The sequence below is a fragment of the Mauremys reevesii genome, linkage group 6 (genome assembly GCF_016161935.1).
Source record: "Mauremys reevesii isolate NIE-2019 linkage group 6, ASM1616193v1, whole genome shotgun sequence".
NCBI classification, from domain to species: domain Eukaryota; kingdom Metazoa; phylum Chordata; order Testudines; family Geoemydidae; genus Mauremys; species Mauremys reevesii.
This window is the reverse complement of record NC_052628.1, coordinates 16,259,320-16,277,778: the sequence shown is the minus strand read 5'-3', so window position 1 is coordinate 16,277,778 and position 18,459 is coordinate 16,259,320.

The following is an 18,459-nucleotide window of genomic DNA, read 5'->3' as shown; positions in this document are numbered from 1 at the left end:
TGATATGAATACTTGCCTGTGAGACTCTGTTTCACTGATGCAAATGTTCACAGAGAGCAAATTTCGATCACTTGAATATTTGCAGAAAGTATACACAAAATAGGTGGAAAAGCGGCTGATATAAATTTATTTCAAAATTTCTATCAATAGTATCAGAATTTTGTTTGCATGATTTTACCAGCTCTGTCTTATGCAAATGGTAGACATTAGAATTCAGTAACAGATAATGAAATACACCTCTACCCCGATATAACACTGTCCTCAGGAGACAAAAAATCTTACTGCGTTATAGGTGAAACGATGTTATATTGAACTTGCTTTGATCCGCTACAGCGTGCAGCCCCCTCCTCTTCCTCTCCCTCCTCACCCGCCCCACCGGAGCGCTGCTTTACTGCGTTATATCCAAATTCATGTTATATCAGGTCACATTATATCGGGGTAAAGGTGTAACATATTGGTGTTGATTTGGGGGGAGGAAAAGTCAGTGGATTGCAACTTTCATCTCTTGGTTTTAAGAGCCACTCTGCCATCTTCTGTTTGATTCCTTTTGTTCTTGTGCTTAGACGTGGGTTTTTTTCTTACTTTTCTTCACTGCATATGAACAAGTTCAGTTTTCTTCGTTGCCTATCATGGCAATATCTGCAAAGGTAGTTTGTGTTTAAGTCTGTGACATTTTCTGCCATAAAAAATCTCCAGTTCTGGTACTAGTCTTAAGAACATGTCAGAATTCAGGAAAGTCAAGTGAATTAAACATATAATAAATCTTTCTATCTTGCTTATGTGTTTCTAGCAATCTCAACCTGCCAATTCCTGAGGGACATAAAAATTTATTCATGCAAAAAAACTTGAAATATTGTGGGAATCATTCTTTTTATAGCCTCAGTTTCGTAATTCTTTTTTTTTTCTCATGTAGATAATTTTCAACAGTAAGAGAGGAAGATACCAAATTTGTGTGGGACATAGGTAGCTTTCAAATTAAAGGACTGGCAAACAAATTATTAAACAATCAGTTTATAATTACCTAGCAGATAATAGGGTCCTGATTATAATAGATCACAAATTGAATAATGTGATGCAGTTGTGAAAAAGGCTAATACCATTCTGGGGTGTATTAAATAAAGAGGCAGGTGAGGTTAGAAATCTCCCATCTGGAGGTTTCTAAGAACAGGTTGGACAAACACCTGTCAGGGATGGTCTAGTACATTTCTCTGATTCTAAGATTTCTGTACATTTCCATCCTAATGTTGGTGCTTTACTTCATTCATTGTGTTCTTTATAAACAATATAGTGTGACCTTTCTATCACACCAGCCTTCGATTACACATTTGTTTGCTTCATAGCCAAACGTACATTATGTCGAAGGTGCTTATAGTGTAATATTTGGTGGAAATAACAGCAAGAATGCAAAACCTCCAACTAGTCTATTTGCACTGAAGGATTACTATAAAAAGGTAACGTAGACTTTTACTGTTTCGTCAGGCTATTTGTCTCTTGTATGTGGTGATATGTCTTACATACCAACAATGGGGCACTGGTAATTAACTGAAAATGAGTCTGTATTAATTTAGATTGCATTGAAATGTAATTGGGTTATTTAGATGGAAGAAATTAGATACTAGTGACTCATGAAATATACATGAAGGGTCTGATTCCTTTAAAAAATAGTTACATATTTATAACTCCCTTTTGCGAAAGGATTTTCATGCTGAGGTCATGCTGGGTTTGATACTCCCAATGCACAAGATGGGAAGTATGAAAGTCCAGCACAGTAGAGCATCTGGGGAGATCATGTTCTGCACTTTTTGATCTGGCAAAGAGGAGCTACCATCCTTATTATTCATAAAACCAGAAGAGCGACATGGTTTGAATCTTCCATATTTCAATCTTCAGCCTGATTATTCTCCCTATCCCTGATTTTATATAGTACCTAATGGCTTGGAGAAATGGCTCGAGAACAATTTACCCATCTCCATATAAAGATTACAATGACTCCTTCCAAAGGCAGCAATCAAAACATACTTTCAGTCATTCCTATAATAATATGCAGTGTTTGTTTATCTGGATAACACTGCCCTCTAAGGGATGGAACATCAGAGATCCTTCAAGTATGTTATAGTGCCCTCTGCCAAATGCAGCCTGATGATGTTAATAAGAGTTGGCACTTGGAGAGATCTTTATATTGTCAAAGCTCTGTGCATACATTAACTAATTGCCACAACACATCTGAAGGGTAGATAACTATTACCCCCATTTTACATGAAAGGGAAACTGAGGCAGGAAGTTATCTACTTTCACTGTTCTCCCTGCTAGTTGCAGACCCTGCCTTGGCCATTTTTGCAAAGGCCTTTTTTGCAGGCCCTCCTCCAAGCATGACCACTATGAGCACATCACTGTGCACATGGGTGAAACAGATGATTCCTTAGGACATACTCCGAATTAACAGATTTGTTTATATAAAAAGTGTGTGCTCCCACAAGCCACTTGTGCCAGGGTCTATGCATGGCTGCCAACATATTTTTTTAATGTTTTGCATGGGACAATTAGTCAGATAAGTGGGTGGCCTACACATCTCCATCCAGGAGGCTTGTGCATGTATTCTGGTGAATTTGGAGACTCATTGTGGATGTGTCTACCCTGCAATCCAAGATGCAATTGCAGCTTGGGTAAACAAACCCATGCTAGCTTTACCTGCATTACCACATCTAAAAACAGCAGTGTAGCTGCTGTGGCAGAGGCTTCAGTAGGTAGCCAGGGTCCCAGCAAGGTTGGCCACCTGTGCTAAGACCCTTGTCACCACATCTTCATCGCTGTTTTTAGCTATGCTAGCACAGGTATGTCTACCCAAGCTGCAGTCATACCTTGCATTATAGTGTATACATAGCCTTAGATACCAACACTTTATTACATTAACTATTTTAATTACAATCCCTTTAATTACCATTTAATTACTTTAATTAACAACATTTCAAGATCTCTGGAACAGGGACTGATCTGTGTTTAAGGTTCCTAGGCACTACAATAATTATATATATATATAAAACTAGTCATCCCCACTGGTCGCTAAGTAGACCTATAGAATAAGCAGTACATGGCTTGATTAATGCCAGAGAAGGCATCAGCATTAATCTGGGATTGGAATGCCAAAATCCCTTTCTCTTGGGTCAGTACTTAAACCACTAGACTATGCTCCATCTCATACTATTCCCGGCTAGAGTTTGCAATCATTGCTCAGTAGAGGGGCAAGCAGTTGGCTTGGCGGGAGTTTGAAGTGGCTTTAGTGCTATTAGTGGTAGCCACTACTTTCACCTGGAGCGCCAAACTGCTTTTGGATCCTCCTTCAATCTGAAGGTCCTTTTGCCTTGTGTTTCATGGATGCCAAAGGCCCATCCTGGGTGGCTGAGACAGAGGCATGGGAAAATCAAGGACAAACTTTCAACCCTAGCACTACCCTTGAACATGGAAATCAATCTTTACAAAAAGAAAGGTGACATCAGTCCTAATATTTCCAGCTCTCCCAAACAAAAGTTGTCAGCTGCCGTCTTCATGGACCCCAACACACAGGTGAGGCCATTCAGTGTTATCAGATGGAGTGGCAGGAGATTCCTTTGCTCTAAAACTTCTTCCTTGTTAGAAGGAATGTTTTCACTGAATGTCATGTGCCAAGAGCTACTTGACCCACAACTTTGCTTCAAGATTTGGGTAGGAAGGAATCTAAAATCTCAAAGCAAAAAGTAATGAAAACCAACAAACTGAACAAACAGATTGTTTTTATGTTGCTGAGATTTAATGGTGTTAATGATGTGATAGGGTGTCTAGAGCCTTGGACAGATGTCTGTTTAGTTATTGAAATCAAAATAAATAAAAAAAATATGTAACCAGAAGCCAGGTATAGCATGGACATCAGTAGTGCCAGCTTCCCCCCAAACTGTCCTGCCAATGCGCTTACACCTACAGGAACCACCCCTAAGGTGAGTTTCACTCTCATTCCTGCTGAGCCTATCCACAATTATGAATTTGACATAAATAATGGGAAAATACAAAACAGGGAGCCAGTTTGGAAAGATTTGTGCAAACTGGCAAACTCTGAGTTGAGTTTTAAGTTCCTATTAAGAGCTGAAATCAGGTGAATTTGGTGTGGGTCTGGGGGTTTTGTTATTGTTTTCCCACCGTTTTGGTAACAAGTAAAACTTTGAGTTGAGTTATCTACTAAGTGAGCGTCTGTTGTGTAAGTTTTGAAGTTATTCCAGAAGCTACATGCCCAATATCGAGTGTAAGCAGATTGAACTCATTAGAGTGTAGCCGAATTGTCATGACAATCACTGAGGAGCAACAGCCAGTCCTGAGATTCCAATTGCACATCACTTTTAATCCATCAGTATGACAAGCTTGTTATAGCCTGAGTTACAGCAATCCCAAGGACTGGCTGCTGCCTAGCTCCTTTGACAAACCTTTGAAAATTCTCTTTCTCTCTCTATGTAATTTTGTTAAATACAATCAAACTTCCAGTGTTGTCTTTACTCAGTACTTTAACAACATCCTGGTTTTGCCACAGGTTTTCCTGGTAAGGAACCAATATGCTAGTGTAATACAATGTAGCATTCTGCCACAGGCTAACAAAGGGTAGGTCCATACTTACCGTGCGGGTCGACGCGGTGAGTTCGACTTCTCAGAGTTCGAACTATCGTGTCTAATCAAGACGCGATAGTTCGAACTCCCCACACGCTCCAGTCGACTCCGGAACTCCACCACCACGAACGGCGGTGGCGGAGTCGACCTTGGAGCCACGGAGTTCGACCCCGCCGTGTCTGGACGGGTAAGTCAGTCGAACTAAGGTAGTTCGACCCCCCACCCCCACCCCGTAGTGTAGACCAGGCCAAAGGAATAAAGAGCAAGGAGAAGTAAACACATTGTGGTGGTGATTAACTTTAAAAGTGTTTTTCATGTTAATCAGGGTGCCAGACTGAACATCTAGGAGCCTTCTGTGTATAAGATGGGACAATGGTACTGTGCTCAACATGAGGCTACCCCTTAAAACCATTTAACGTATGTCTACACTACAACTGAACACCTGTGGCTGGCCCACGTCAGCTGACTTGGGCTTGCAGAGCTCAGGCTGCAGGAAGGTAAAATTGCAGTGTGGACATTTGGGCTCGGGCTGGCACCCAGGCTCTGGGACTCTCCCACCTCCTGGGGGTGCAGAGCTTGAGGTCGAGCTCCAGCCTGAGCCCAAATGCCTACACTGCAGATTTACGGGCCCGAGCCCCACCAGCCCAAGTCAGCAGCCATGGGCCACCTGCAGGTGTTTAATTGCAGTGTAGACTGTGAATAATTTGAACAAGAGTATTCTCAAGCTTGAAATGAAAAATAGTATTGTCAGTGTTAAGCCTCAAACTTCCGGAAGTTTTACAGAGCGAGCCTTGTAAAATTCGCTTTAAAAAGCAAGCTTTGCAAAATTAAGCTGCAGCTTGTGGTCAAGAGATGCTACAACCAGATAACGCTTTATGCTGACTCCTATGTGGTGAATCAAGTTAGGCCTTCAGGCATGGCTTATAAAACCACATTACCCACAGTCGAGACAATGGGCTATATGGAGATGTTATCTCCTTGTGCATCGCTTATAAAACTAAAACAACTAGAGATCAAAGTTACTACAACCACCACAGTAAACATTTGGCCTAACCTGATTGGTTGGTCTGTTTTGAGACATGGCCAGCAGCCAAGATAAAAAGTATGAAGGCACAAACTTGTCTGTGGGTGTTGGTAAACCCAACCCTCACCCCCTGACCAGAAGGGACGTGCATTTCGCGACTGTACCTGGCCAGTGCGGAAAACAGCCGACTGAAGGATAACGTATTTTTCGGATGAATGCAGGGTAAGGTTACGGAGTAAAGAAGTCTGGTTTGCTCAAGCTGATTTGATCTCAAGTTGTGTTGACACTACAGTATTAAAAATGGTCATGTCGGGATAATTTGAACTCAGGTTATATCAATACTGCAGTGTTAAAAATAGTAGTAAAAGCTTAATAATAGTATTAGATTGTTTAGAAATAGTAAATTGCTAATCAATTTATAGTACCTTTGCTTGTACTTGTGTTTGCTGAGAGCAGGGACAGTACCTGTAAAGTTAGTAGTTAATAAAGTAATAATAGCTTTGCATGTGCTTGTGCCTGTCATCAGTATAACTTGCCATTTATATTCAATTCCAATGACATGCTTTTATAGTAGTAAGTAACTAATGCATCATATTACCTGTACTTGTGCTTGTCTTCAGTATAACTAGCCATTTATATTAATCCTTATTCAATGCTGGTCTTTAATTTTTCTTTTCCTATTCTGTCATTGTTGCATTTATAGTCATAAGTCATTTTAAAACCTTTCTTGAGGAATAATCAGTAGTTTTAATTTCTTTTATATGGGCACCACTTAACCTCATTACATCTGTGTTGGGTGGTGGGAAGTAGCGATCACCCAGAGCCCCATTAGGGTCCTGACGCATGCCGCCTCCTTCCGATATCTCCGCATAGACATACCCTTAGAGACAGAAGCCGTTACAGCCCCCAGTGTTAGGGCACCTAGAGCCTCAGAGAGGTGTCTTTTTTAGTTATTATTTAAATCAAAATAAATATCTGCCCAGAAACCAGCCATTGCATGGACATCAGCACAGACATATGCTTCCCCGAAAACCTCCCTGCCAATACACTTAAACCTGCAGGCACCACCCATGGATCTCCATGCCCATTCCATTCTTTCCTTCTGGGCTGGGGCTGCCAACAAGGGTTGCAATTAGTGCCAGTAGTGATGGTGGTTCTGAGATGTGGGCACTTGCCCACTGAAAAGGAGACAGATTGCTGAAGATCCCATATGGAATTCCTGAGCAGTCTGTCCTGTATTTAGTCAACTTGCCAAAGTAACACATGTATTTATTTTATTCAAATTGAAAATAATCATAGGACACCTATCTAAGGCTCTAGCCTCATTAACAGCATAATATAGCCCTGTGGGGCATTAAGTAATCATTTCAGCAAGAACTCCTTTCTACCCCTTTGTTATTATGAGAAACGGACCCTCAGCTCTCTCCAATCCCCCTACCATGAAATAACTGTTTCTCAAAGGAAGGGGATTGTTAATTTGAAGAGCTGGCACTATCCCTAAAGTGTGTTTGTGTGCATATGTGCAGTACACTTGTTAAAAAACTAGGGGAAGGTCTGCTAGATGACAGAGTTGGAAATGATCATGCTACTCATAGTCTCATTTTTAAGTTTGTGCAGCTTTTCTTTTTGCTGCAGTCTGAAAAAGGAAGACGGGTGGGGTGGAATGTCACCACTGGCCGAATTTTTGTTTCCCTTTCTCTTTATTTTTAGATCTATTTTAACTCTATAATTTTTTCTACATAAAATTAACATGATTCAAAAAAAAACCCATCGACATTTGTAGTCTCTGGCTCCTGCTCTCACTAGCAGCTAGAAGGGCATGTCTATGCATCAAAAAGAGAAAACTCCCAGTTCTAGCATGAATGAACTTTACACAACTCTCTAATAAACAGCATCAACAGCACTCCTAGGAATGGTCTCAGCAAGTGCCAAAACCTAGGAGTACATTCAGTTAAGGTTTGATGACATAAATAAATAGACATGTTGATCTAAGATTCCATTAACGGCTCTACTACCAGCTCAGCAGGGGACAAATCACTCACAGTTTTATCAGATTCTTAGACTGTATAAAGTCCACCAGCTGGTCTGGATTGGAAAACAAATCTGAGTTATGCTAATTAGCCCCCTGCATGGCAGAGGGAGAGGTGTCTGAAATTTGCCTGAAGATGTTAAAAGTTGGGAAGTGTAGTTATTGTAACTATTATAATTTGTATTAATATAGCCTTCCACACCCCTACCGAGCACAGGGACCCATTGTGCTTGGTGCTACATATACACATAGAAAGAGTCAGTGCTTGCTCCAAAGAGTTTACAACCAAAATAGGCAAGACAGACACAGGATGGATTGATGTTTCTGTCCTCAAAGATGGGGAACTGAAGCACAGAGAGATTAGGTGACTTATCCAAGGCCTCACAGGATGTCTGTGTTAAGGTCTGGAAATGAACCTAGATTTCTTAGGCCTGGTCTACACTACGGGGGGGGGGGGTTGAACTAAGGTACGCGACTTCAGCTACGCGAATAGCGTAGCTGAAGTCGAACTACCTTAGTTCGACTGACTTACCCGTCCAGACACGGCGGGGTCAAACTCCGCAGCTCCAAGGTCGACTCCGCCACCGCCGTTCGCGGTGGTGGAGTTCCGGAGTCGACCGGAGTGCGTGGGGAGTTCGAACTATCGTGTCTTGATTAGACGCGATAGTTCGAACTCCGAGAAGTCAAACTCACCGCGTCGACCCGCGCGGTAAGTATGGACCTACCCTTAGAGTACAGCTGGGGAAATAATGGGATTTTTCAGTTTTCTAGCAAGTTGAAAAATAGGGGAAAAAATTGTTTCAGGTCACCCAAGAATTCGGAAGGAACTCAAATATGAAATTGCAGAACTAGATCCAGCCACTGAAATCAACCTCTGTATCAGATTATTGGAAGGTAGTTAATGTAACACCAAATTTTCAAAAGGGCTCCAAAGGCGATTCTGTCAATTACAGGCTTCTACGCCTAACTTCAGTACTAGGCAAGTTGGTAGAATCTATTGTGAAGAATGGAATTAGCAGACACATAGATAAACATGATTTGTTGGGAAAGACTCAACATGTCTTTGTAAAGGGAAGTCATGCCTCACCAATCTATTAGAATTCTTTGAGGAAGTCAACAAGCATGTAGATGAGGGTGCTCCAGTCGATATAGTGTACTAGGATTTTTCAGAAAGCCTTGACAAGGTCCCTCACCAAAGGTGCTTAAGGAAACTAGGTAGCCAAGCGATAAGAGGGAAGGGCCTCTCATGGATCAGTAACTGGTTAAAAGACAGGAAACAAAGGTTAGGAATAAATGGTCAATTTTCACAATGGAGATAAGTGAACAGTGGAATCCCTCAAAAATCTGCTCAGCATATTAATTGATGAACAGTGAAATGACAAAGGTTGCCGATGACAGAAAATTATTCAAGAAAGTTAAGTCAAAAGCTGACTGTGAAGAGTTACAAAGAGATCTCACTAAACTGGGTGACTGGGCAACAAAATGGCAGATGAAATTCAACATTAATAAATGCAAAATAATGCACATTAGAAAAAATAATCCCAACTGTACATATACAATGACAGTTTTAAATGACCTCCCAAGAACAAGATCTTGGAATCGCCGTGGATAGTTCTCTGAAAACTCCTACTCAGTGCACAGCAGCAGCTAACGGAATGCTAGGAACTATTGGAAAAGGGATAGAAAATATTGTAAATCCATGGTGTGCCCACACCTTGAATACTGTGTCCAGTTCTGATCACCCCATCTCAAAAAGGATATAGTGTAATGGGAAAAGCTTCAGGGAAGGGCAACAAAGATGATCAAGGGTATGGAATGGCTTCCATATGAGGAGAGACTAAAAAGATTAGGGCTGCTCTGCTTAGAAAAGAGACAGCTAAGGGGGATATGATAGAGGTCTATAAAATCATGAATGGGTGGAAAAAGTGAATAAACAATACAAAAACCAGGAGTCACCCAATGAAATTAATAGACTGCAAGTTTTCTAATCAAAAAAATTCGGCAAAACCTACACAAATTCGCAAAATATTTCAGTGTAGCCAAATTTGCATGTTTTGCCAAAAGAGTTTCAGCCCCCAAATATTTTGCCTAGCTACACTCCTGAATCCCAACTCAATGCCATACCCATAAAATCAGCCTTTCTTGAGTGTAAAATGGATTAAGGAATGTCCAGGAAAACAACAACACTCTTCTCCCAATAAAGAGCATGTAGGTGCATCAAGCTTGTGTGGGCAGAGCCAAACACCTCACTGCCTAGCTTTGAAGTGTTTCCTACAAGGGCTTTTTCAAAGTTTTGTCCCAACTGCACAAGCCTCACAACCTTGTTCCTGGGATCAGGTTTCAAGAACTGATCGTGAAAAGCATGTGTTCACATGCCTTGAATTGTAGCCTTGGGACAGGGACTTGTTTTCCTCATCTGTAAAATGAAGACAATATGGACTTGCCTTCAGCGGTGTAAGGACTATTCTTTGTAACACATGCCCTGGGAATACATGATGGTGTGGCAGAGACATGGGAGATGTGTCAATCACAGACACATCTGAGAGCAGCCAAACTACCATTGTAAAGCTAGTTGGTCTCTCAAATTATTTTAAGTGCCAACACGGGGAGGGGAAGAGCCCTCGTGACCTCTAGGAATGATTACATCTCTTGCTGAGAAGCCATTGCTGCGGTCCCTTTGATGTGTTGTTGCAGCAATGCTGCTAAGATCCTCTTCTCTGTTATCCTTTTATGGAGCACATGGTTGGGCTCTGCAGCTCTCAGTGCTTGTGAAATATTTGTCTGCCCAATGTCACCAGTATATTTTAGGGATACAAATCTGGAGCTACATAATCCAGGAGGTTTTGGTGATCGTCCTCCTACCTCCATTGCCATTCAGCAACATGCACACACACTCTCTCTCACTCACACACATGCTGTGCTGGGGCTCTCAAACTCTAAGGAAGCTGCTGTGACAGATGAGTTCACATATATTTATGCAAATCTAAAGAATTACCATTTGATAGCACTTGCCAGCCAATGTGTTTATGTAGCACACTTTGTGATGAGTCCACATTAACTCTTAGCTCTCCTGGTGACACCATGCACATTGGAGAGAGAGAGCACACTGAATATACTCATTTTCAATACATTAACTAGACTCTGTCGCCCAACGCAGCTTCCATCTCCATCCTACAACCAAAAGGATGTTCCTCCCACCTCCATCACTCCCTTACTGAACCCTGGGACCTCACCTCTTCTCTCTGCCCAGCTGCCCTTCTCTGTCTCCACGCAATGAGTTGCCCTGGGCTGGTTTTTCCGCTGCCACTGCAATCCACCTCCCCCTACTGGCCCTTGTACTGAGGGAAATGTCATGCCGGAGTGCAGGCTCTGAAAGCAAGGAAAGTTCTTCGTGAGCAGAGGCCACTTGCTTCATCCTAGAGCCCTATTTTGCCCCTGTCTTCCAGAAGCCAGAAGCCTCCCTGCTAACTCAGTGTTCCCCAAACATCTAGGAAAATAGCCAGTCTCCTGATGGCTTACCTAGCGCTCGTTAGGGTGTGTCGACACAGGGAAATCGGACAGCAGAACACATAACATGTCCACAATTTGCATGAACACAATTCCATTCTAACTGCACTGATAAAAGTGACTCCAGAAAAGCACATCCACACAGGGAGATATTCTGGAAATAGCTATTCTGGTCAATTTCCATATGGAGACGAGCCCTAACAATGCTTTTTTGCAGTGTAGACTATATTGCTTTGAAAACAATATAAACTACACCAAGAAAGGGCATTCTCATTCTGGAATAAGACTATCTGCATGGGGAGATATAACAATACAACCATGGTGGTATAAATATCCTCGTCTAGCTCTGCTGCTAAACTTGTGGAGACAAGCTCTTAGCTCTCTAAAGGTTAAATTTTTCAGAGCTGATGCTCCATCACCCTGTACTTTATTATGTCATGTGCACTGGTGCAATGGTTGTGTTTCACACCCACTTGGCAGTAGTGTAAATGACTGCATGGGGTGCAGGCTTCCTATTTCCCTTTAAAAGAAAGAAAGGGCCTGAACTCAGTCTTTCATTCCCATGGCTGGCAGGGGAGAGTGCAAGCACCACCCAGGCAGATGGTGACAACAGCAACAAATAATGAGATGTTTTAGTTACATGCACATCTCCTTGGTTCCTTGCAGCAAGGCAATACAGTATGTTGGCTTGGAGAATTGAAGTCCAGCCAAAGGTAAGGAGTCAAGTGTGGAGGTCAGTGCTGAAAGGGAAACAGTGAAATGATTCTTGAGAAGGGAGAGCAAGGCCGTGCAGTGCATATGGTCACAGGGAGATATTGCCAGCCTAGGGGCATGGGAAAAGCTGCAGGGTCACTTGTGGAAGAGAGTAACCAGGGATGAGCTGAGTTGGTGTTTTAGTTTTCTCTGGACTTGCTTGAGCATCCTGATAGCAGGTTAGATGCTCTTCAGCAGGAGAAAGAAGGAGGAGTACTTGTGGCACCTTAGAGACTAACAAATTTATTTTTACATAAGCTTTTGTGGGCTAAAACCCACTTCATCGGATGCATGCAGTGGAAAATACAGTAGGAAGATATATATACACAGAGAACATGAAAAAATGGGTGTTGCCATACCAACTGTAACGAGAGTGATCAATTAACGTGGAGAAGAAAAACACCAGGAGAAGAAAAACTTTTGTAGTGATAATCAGGCTTGTAGTCAGTCAACCTCCCTGGTCACTCAATTACAGACCTCAAAGTCAGAATATTCCAACAAAAAAACTTGGAAAACAGACTCCAACAAGAAACTGCAGAATTGGAATTAATTTGCAAACTGGACACCATTAAATTAGACTTGAATAAAGACTGGGAGTGGATGGGTCATTACACAAAGTAAAAACTATTTCCCCATGCTAATTTTCCCCCTACTGTTACTCACACCTTCTCGTCAACTGTTGGAAATGGGCCATCCTGATTATCACTACAAAAGTTTTTCTTCTTCTGTTGATAATAGCCCACCTTAATTAATTACTCTCATTATAGTTGGTATGGCAACACTCATTTTTTCATGTTCTCTGTGTACTCGAGGTGGTGTTCGTAGCTACTCAAGGTGGTGTTTAATGAACCCCCTAGTGGCTATAGAAGGGAATTGGTGTTGGTAGAACTGGTCAAAAAATATTTTGTGCAATCTGGAATTTAGGGTGAGAGGTGCTGTCTGTGTCAGTCTGAGCACAGGAACTCCTGAGTTGTGATCCTGGGCTCTGGTACTGAATCAGTGCATGGCCTGGGACAAATCATATAACTTACCTGTTTCCTCCTTCTCGTCTGTAGCGTAGGAATAATACTTGTCTAATTTATAGAAGCTGGAAGAATTAAATGTTGAGATTTGTTAAATGATTAGAAAAGGAAAACTGCTCTATGTAACTGCTAAGTCTTACTAATATTGTTGCCTGTTCTGGCCCAAGCAGTGAGCCAAAATGTGGCCGTTGTGGGGTTGTTTCGATTAGGATGAGAAATTGGTGACGTGAGCCGGGTCTGTTCCTGTAATCTTATTTGTTTATAAAAAAATGTAAAAAAACGACTGCTTCCCTGAACACCGGAGAAACAAACAGCAGCAGGCCATTTCCTCACTCCGACATCCCCACATCCGAGCTCTGTGCCACAGAAGCCCTGTCCCTCTCCTTCCTCTCAGGGTCCCACTCACAGCTCTTTCTCCTGGCTTTTCAGCCTCCAACCCATAGAGCCTGCAACTGATAGCCTCGCCCCTGTGTTTATAACCAGGGAAACCCCCTTCGTCAGCACGGCCTCGCTCTGACCTGCCATGCGGCCTGTTGCTTTGTGTGGTCCATGCCCTTCATTGTCTGCAGTTGCTTTCACCACATAAACAGGCTTGATTTCTCCTTTGGTTGAAATGCGGTCTGTGATTGTCTTTGGATCTAGTACCACCCCTGCACTGGCAGCCATTAGCACCTTTCAGCATAACAGTATTAAGGGTCTCAAAATACACGGGAGGCAGAGGTTCTTAAATATGGCAATGGGGGAAACTGAGGCACCAAGGCTGACTAACTTTCCCAGTGAGTTAGTGGCAGAGTCCACAACAGAACCTAGAAGCCCCAACTCCAGTCATCTGCTTTCACCACTAGCCCACACAACAAATTGTGTGGAGTGCTTAAAAATAAGTATTAATATGAGTTCCCTCTGAAATATGAAGTATCTGCCCTTTTTTTTTCTGGAGCCGTTGAACAGAAGGGCTGCCGCCTGTTACCATAGTACTGAGCCATCTCACGCCTTAGCTTTTGCAGCTGCCCTCAGTTTCAATATAACTAAAATGAGAAGTGACATGGATTCAGTTTCTCTCTTGCTATTTGGCGCTAATGTAGTAGATTTAATTCTCATGTGCACTCAAACAAGCCTGTCACCCTGAAACTAACTTTCTAACTCTCTGTAAGCATCATTTAATTACATTATCTAAATATAATTAATAGACACACTTTAATACCACCATGTACTTGGGCGTAGTGGAGCTGAAATATTTTTTTGTGAGAAAGGAGTGAGAGCATATTGTAATAGCTGATTTCTGAAAGGATTTTATTGACTTGCAGGTAGCCTGTGTCATGTGGTTTACTACCACCTAACCTCCTTGTAATTGAAGCAATATATCTGAATGGCTTTAATTCACACTGTTTAAACCGGTACATGAACAAATGAATTTGAAACCTAATACAGCAGAATTGTCTTTAATGAAAGGGACCAGCAGACAGCCTATTAAAGGATGGATGGTCTTGCTGGGCTGAGACTCAGAATATCTGGGTCAGCCGCTGACTTCCTGTGGGACATTGGGCATGTCATTTAATCTCTCTGTGCATCTGTAAAATGTTTTGCCCGTCTGGATTAAAAGCTGATCAGGGCAGGGACTGTCTCTTAAGCTATGTCTACACTAGCCCTTGTGTTCATATAACCCAGGGGTGTGAAAAAAACCACACCCCTGAGTAGGGTGACCATATTTCCCTGTGCTGAATATGGGACACCTAGTAAACTCGCTTGAATATGAGTTAGTTTAGTGGCAATCAATCAGAACTATGCAGTACAAACATTCAAATTAACATCAAGTTGATTGCGCCCTGTTAAAAAGAAATACTGCATAGTTGGATTCTTTGTATTTACCTCCTTATCTTTAAGGCTCTAGGGTTCACACGGGGAGAGGTGACAAACACTCCCGTACACCCTCTGTCACACGGAGGGATGACTGACCGACCTGACCCTCCCTGCTGGTGCTCTCCACCCTCTCCTGGTACCTGGTGCCGTGTCTTCCCGAAGCAACACAAAGGAGCACACAGGGTCACAGGACCCCCCTCCTCAGGGTATGGCTACACTTGCGAGTTGCAGCACTGGTGGAGGCTTTCCAGCGCTGCAATTAGTAAGTGGTCACACCTGCAGGGCACTTCCAGCGCTGCAACTCCCTGGCTGCAGCGCTGGCCGAACACCTCACTCAGCATGGGGAATAAGGATTGCAGCGCTGGTGCTGCAGCGCTGGTCATCAAGTGTGGCCACACACCAGCGCTGTTATTGGCATCCAGGGTATAAGGGTGTATCCCAGAATGCTTTTAACTAAATTACTCCCTTTGTTTTGTTATGCAGCCTCTCTTTGTTTTGTTGTGAACCTCCGGGAGCTCCTGTTTGCTGTGATCAATCTGTGACCAATCAGATGAGATCCTCCTCCCTGCGTGATTCACAGGGGTTGAGTGTTTGCATTTTGCTTGACCAGCAGCGAGAAAAGGAGTCATTCACAGGGGTTGAGTGTTTGCTTTGCTTGAGAGAAACGGGGGGAGGGGGCAGCGGGGGGACAGAGAGTAGGTTGGAGGCAGGCTGTGTGCAGTTCACAGTAAGGGGGTGGGAAAATTTTCTGATTTTGCACAGTGTCAGTTCCAAAATCCTCTCTCTTCCCCCCCCACCCCCGGTCCCGGTCACACTGCCCCACACCCCCCTCTTTTGAAAAGCACGTTGCTGCCACTTGAATGCTGGGATAGCTGCCCATAATTCATCACTCCCAACAGCGCTGCAAATGCTGCAAATGTGGCCACACTGCAGCGCTGGTAGCTGTGAGTGTGGCCACACACCAGCGCTGGCCCTGCACAGCTGGACGACCAGTGCTGCAACTACCAGCGCTGCAGATTTGTAAGTGTAGCCATACCCTCAGATTTCTGCCAGAGTTCACACCAGAATGTGGCCAGCAGCAGCCTTTCAGTTCTATGTGGGAGGGAGGGGACAGGAGCTGCTTCCAGACACAGGGGATCAGGGGAAGGGATGACCTAGCCTGTGGCTTTGCAGAGCTCATCTCTTCCCCACCCCCACCCCACCCAGGCTCCCCTGTGGCTAGAAGCAGCGTGTACCTTCCTGCCTGCCAGGGTCAAAAGGCAGCTAACACCTCCAGGCTGCTGCTGGCCACTGACTTAACCCAGCTGCTTCCTGTTCCCAAGCTACAGCACAGGCAGGAAGGTGTTAAGACCTAAGGATGCATTGTGCACCAGGGCCGGCTCCAGGCACCACCTCAGCAAGCAGGTGCTTGGTGCGGCCAAGAGGAAGGGGCAATGCACCGAGCTCTTCGGCGGCAATTCAGCAGTGGGTCTCTTGGTCCCTCTTGGAGGGAAGGACCTGCCGCTGAATTGCCGCCGAAGAAGAAAGTGGCACGGTGGAGCTGCCACCGATCGTGAACGTGGCTTTTTTTTTTTTTCCGCTGCTTGGGGCGGTAAAAACCCTGGAGCCGGCCCTGGCTGACTGCAGGGGCTTCAGCGAACCCAGCCAGAGAGGTGGCTCAGCAGCAAAGGGTGCCTAGGACATGGAGCAGCCTCGCAGGACCTGGCAGCCCTGGCAGGACCCAGAGCGAGGCGCTGGGGGGTGAACGGTGCTAAGCCCCTGCCCGGGGGGCTGGTATGGAGCCTGTAGGGTTGGGATGAGAACAACCTGGAAATCACTCCCCCCACTCCAGAGCATAGCTGAGGGGCGGAGAGGCTTTCCCGTGCCAGCGCACACGCAGGGCTCGGCTCCTCATGGTCAGCGACCGGGGCTGGAGGGTCTTGGGCTTTCCCGGGAGCCCAGCCAGAGGCAGTGGGGGAAGGAAGGCGCCTGCCGTCCAGAGTGTTGGTGAGCTGAGCGCTCCGACTAGAGGCTGGTTCTCCACACAGTGCTGGGAGTGGGACGCGCTCTGCCGGGGAGGATATGGGGGAGCAGTGGGGCTGAGGGGGCTGGAGGGGGAAGAGGCAAAGCAGTGGGAGGACAGCGAGAGGAGGAGAACGTAAAGGGCCGATGGGTGGGCAGCAGAGGCGACACGTAACCAGCCACTGCTTGCCACCTGCCCACACTCACCGTCTGCCGCAGCTCGCAGCACGCAGCCAGTGCTGGCTGGAAACGGGACAGGGGACGAGGCCCGGCTGGCCGAGAGCTGGCACACAGCAGGGGCTGCACTGACTGACCAGCACGGGGAATGACTGGCCCTGCATGCTGCAGCTTTGCCCTGCCACCAGCTTTGCACAGCCACCCCCATCATTGTCCACTGGACCCTCCCACTCGCCGCTGGTGGGTGGGTGGCTGGCGAACAGAGATCCAGACAGCAGCAGGACCCACCAGTACTAATGGGGAGGAGGGGGACAGAAAATACGGGACAATTTGCCCATTTTTTAAAAGAAGTCGGGACACCTGCAGGAGGGATTAAATACAGGACTATTCCTTTAAAAATGGACATCTGGTGACCCTACCCCTGAGGGACATAAGTTACACTGACAGAATCGTCAGTGTGGACAGTGCTATGTCGGTGAGAGACGCTTTCCCGCCGACAGAGCTACCACTACTCATTGGGGGTGGTTTAATTATGTCAACAGGAAAGCTCTGTGGAGCGGCTACACAGGAGATCTTATAGTGTCACAGCTGCATCAATACAGCTGTGCCACTGCAAGGTCTCTAGTGTAGACATGGCCTTAGTATGTGTACTTACAACCCCTATCACACTGCGACCCTGATCATTCCTCTAGGTGCGATGTGTATGCAAATCAATACTAATAATAACTAATAAATACTAATAACAAATCATAAACTAGAATAAAACAATAATAAATTATTACGATGACTAATAAATTATTATAATAACTAAACAAAGTGTCTGTCCCAATTAGGGAAATGTCTAATAAAAAAACAACCAGAGATAGGTCCAGACCTATAGGTCATGATTCCAATAAATCCCCCCTTCCCCAAATTTTTCTTTACATAAAAAACCAAAACCAAATAACTACCTTCTTTGCCCTTCTGAGATCTTCCATTCATCTCTCTAGATCCTCCTGACAGGATCCTTCATTTTCCCCCAGTTTCCCCTCCATCTACGGCTTATCTACACTGAAAGATTTCAGTTACTGGTGGCCAGCTGACTTGGGGTAAACCCCTAGGGCAAATAGCTAGAGCAGCTGTAACCTGCAAGGTGCACCAGCATAGCTAATGCCAACTTCAAGCTTGGTTACGTTTAACTGGTGCAAATTCAGGCTTCGGGTGACTTTGCTGCCTGATCCACAAACAGCAGTTTGTCCTAGTGCGGTTACACTGGCAGCAAGGCACCAAAGGCCGTAACTGGGGCAAATCCCCAGAGTAGACAAGACCCTGGATCTTCCAATCCTCCCAGATGTTGTCTCTTCTGCTCCTACCTAGACTTCTATATTGAGGGAAGGAGGAAATCACCAGAACTCTTCACATATTTGCTGAACATACACTTAATTGAACCTTTACATTTCTCATGAGTCAAGCTTGCAATATCG